Raw genomic sequence first — 3,667 nt, forward strand, 5'->3', positions numbered from 1 at the left:
GACCCATTTGACAGTGCAGGTGTCGACACCACAGTCCCCCAGTTTCTTAATGAGAACTGGGTGAGAGACAGTGTCGAAGGCCTTCCGAAAGTCCAGAAGGATTATGTCCACTGCTATCCCTGCATCTAAGGATTTGGCGATCTGGTCACAGAAGGCCACCAGGTTGGTCTGACAGGACCTGTCTCTAATGAACCCGTGTTGGCTGCCCCTAAGCATGCAGTCCCCTGCTGGCCCCTCGTGGACATGCACCAGAATTATTTTCTCAAAAAGCTTGCCCAGGATTGAGGTAAGACTAACTGGCCTATAGTTTCCCCGGTCCTCCTTCCTCCCCTTTTTGAAGATGGGAACCACATTGGCCCTCTTCCAGTCCTCTGGCACCACACCAGAGCACCACGAGTGCTGGGGATTATCTGGGGATTCATAAGGAAAATGTCTCCTATCTCTAAATGAAAAGCGGGAAGTGAGGAGGACAGGAGAAGTGAGTTGGGAAGGGTGTAAAAAGGACCTAGGGGTTTTCCAGTTGTCCACTTGGACCTAAGTAAACCATGACTCTGGCTCTGTGCCCCTGTGGTTTTGTTTCTAAGCAGTAAATACAGCACTGTGTGTGATGTTCCTGTACACTGCTGCTGCCTCCTCCTTGGCTTATGTTACGAGCACCTGTGGATTCAGCTAAAAGCTGCTGGCAGAAGTCCAAATGAACTTGTTGACCTACCTTGCAGTTCTGAGCATCTGAACAATCCTGACTAGCCTGTCTTAACCTGCTACCCAGAGCTTGGACAGGGAGAAAACACTGGGAATTCTTGCTGGCCCTGCTGACACAGTTAAAGCCGATCTGAGCACTGGGATGAACAGTAATAAAAACAGATGTTGACACTTTCAGAAATACTGATTCTGGCAGTGGGAGGTTTATTGCTGTCTGTAATACAAGCTGTGCCTGGGAAGCCTGATTTCAGTTCAGAACCAAATGTCCTTTTAGGAAAAAGGACCCAAGGGTCAAAATCTTTCCAGCAGTGAAAGCCTTTTAAGAACACCTGGCTTTCTCATCTCCATCCCCATTCCAGCGTACCTCCAACAGATAACGTGGAGGTATGCTGGACATGGGGAACCCCATGCCCCTTACCTAGGATCTCTTAAGCATATGTTAGCAACATTTTACAGAAGCAGGATGTTGGCTGCTGTGGTCTCCCTACTTTACCTGTGGCAGGTTAGGGTATTATATCTTGTGTCAGGGTTGCCTAAGAGTTTTAATAAGAGTTTAGATTATAGATTTGTATAGGACGGTTTGGATAGGGGTCAGGCAGGGGCAGTGGTGACGCATAGAGGGTGCACAGGGGTGTATGTGCACCCCCAGAGAGTGGTGGTGCACTCCCTGACTAGCTGCACTCCCCACTTAGGTGATGGGCAGGGTGGGCAGGCAGGAGCGCCGGTGCCCTCCCCCCGCAGCGAGCTCCAGTCGGGTAGTGGGAATGCTGGATGTAGTGCCATTGCTGCTTCTCGGTAGGTGACTTTTGCCATGGGGGAGAACCCCTCCCATTGGTGAATAGCCTAAGAAATGATGGTGGCAATAATTGTTCCTGCACCCAGCTGTTACAAAACCATACTAAGCCTTTACATTGACATCCACCCACTCTGTCATTATTTCTCCTTTCATCCATTAACACCCATTCTAGCAATGGACTCGAGCAGCAGAGGAAATTTAGGTTGGAGATTAGGAACTTCCTGGTTATGAAGGTGGCCAAGCGTTGGAACAGGCTACTTAAAGTTTTGGAATCTCTATCCTGGAAATCTTCGAAAGCAGGTTGAACAAACAACCGCTGGGATGGTTTTGTCAGGGATAATCCTGGCTTGCGTAGGGGGCTGGACTAGATGACCTTGTGACATCCCATCAGCCTTACTTCCCTATGAATTGCTCAGTTTAACAGGAAACCAACTTCATCCTGGGAAGTTGCAGGAATGATACCTCGTGCAGTCTCTAGAAGGTTTTTGTTGCTCTCGGTATCAGTGCCATTACTCTGCGTGTACATCAGCATGCACCCATACATTTAAGCAATATGCTTAATGTATGCATCTCAGACTTTGTCCTGCCATGCAGGATTGAACTAAAGCAAAAGTTTAAAAGCTTTCTTTTGCACGTGCCGTACACACAAAACAGATTATCATGCTTGGGGCTGAAGGCAGCCAGCTCTTTTCATGAAGCAGGACTCAAAGGTTGGCCTTTTAATGATAAATAAATATATAAAGTTTTACAGCAGGTTTGTACCTGAGTACAAAAGTAAACAAACACCAACCCCACTGCTCTTTGAGCTGAATTTCTAAGAGCCAAGAACAAGTTCAAAAGGCAAATATTTTTGGTTTTGGTTTTGGTTACATAAAGGGGAAAAAAATCAATTTAATCATTCATTACCCCAGAGATGAGCAGATAAAAGGGAAGATTGCGTTGTTTATGCTTACGGAGCTGAAACTGTTTTACTTAATTACTTCAGAGTATGATACTGGAAATTAGTTTAATCTTTAGCCCATGCAGCCATGTTATTTTGGGAAATGTTTTTCATGGGTTGGGATATTTAAATTTGACAAATGGCTTCTGCTTAAACCTCAAAATGGCTTTTCTGGGGGCTTTGTTTTTTATATGTCAAAAACTGACAACCCTCCTCCTTCATATTATTTTTGTTTGTTTGGCTAATGTTATGGGAGACATATCTATTCATTTTCCTTCTTAAATTCCCACCAGGCATATTCTTGTTGAGTAGTAATGTTCGAGACCTGTATCTCGCTGAGCTCTCTTCCTTCATATAACAAAGTGCTGGGGCACAGGAAGAGGGGTTTCTGATTCTGAAGCCCCAGTCCCTCAAGGTACTTGGGCATCAGCATAAAATTATCCCTTTTCTGCTTAACTGCTTTGAGGGATGAAGTCCTAAATGTGTACCAGTGTAAGTTTATTTTTACTGCTGAAAACCCCATTGCCAGACACCCTTATAAGTCAGCAGCTCCCAATTATTTCAGTTGCAACCCCATTGACAGACCTGAAATTTTGTGTGGTCCTAGACAGTGATCACACCTGTGCCCACGGTTTACAGGAGGCAGGGATTTAATGGGGCTTCAGCTGCTTTGTAGTAGTTGCTTTTGTGCCCACTCTCACCAGTGATGAGAGGTAATCAGTAGGGCTGTGCGAAACAGAAGCGTTTAGTTTTGACCAGCATTTCGATGTTTCCACAGAACAGTGTTTTGTTTTGACTTTTCTTTCAAGTCAAAACGGCTGTCCTGTTTCGTTCCGTTGAAACATTTTGCCATTTCCACGTTTCGCCCATAGGATATAATAGGGAAGGTCAAAACAGGCTATAACTTTGTCATTTCTGGCCAGATTTGGATGAAACCTGCAAAAAGGGTAGCCTTTTCTTAGGGCATGACACGTGCCAAGTTTCACAAAGATAGGTGCAGGGGGGTTGGAGAAATTGCAATCCAAAATCTTGAGAGAGAAACTCTTGTCACTTGTATGCAAGGTTCTCCACCTTGGGAGGAAAAACCTGCAGCATCCTTATAGGCTTGGCAGTGCTACACTGGCTAGCACTACGGAAGAAAGAGACTTGGGGGTTAACATTGAGCACAAGATGAACATGAGCCTGCAATGCTGCGGCTAGTAAAGCAACCAAAACGCTGGCTTGCATCC

Source organism: Gavialis gangeticus, unplaced genomic scaffold, assembly GCF_001723915.1.
Source record: "Gavialis gangeticus isolate Ggan-Ray unplaced genomic scaffold, GavGan_comp1, whole genome shotgun sequence".
In the NCBI taxonomy this organism is placed as follows: domain Eukaryota; kingdom Metazoa; phylum Chordata; order Crocodylia; family Gavialidae; genus Gavialis; species Gavialis gangeticus.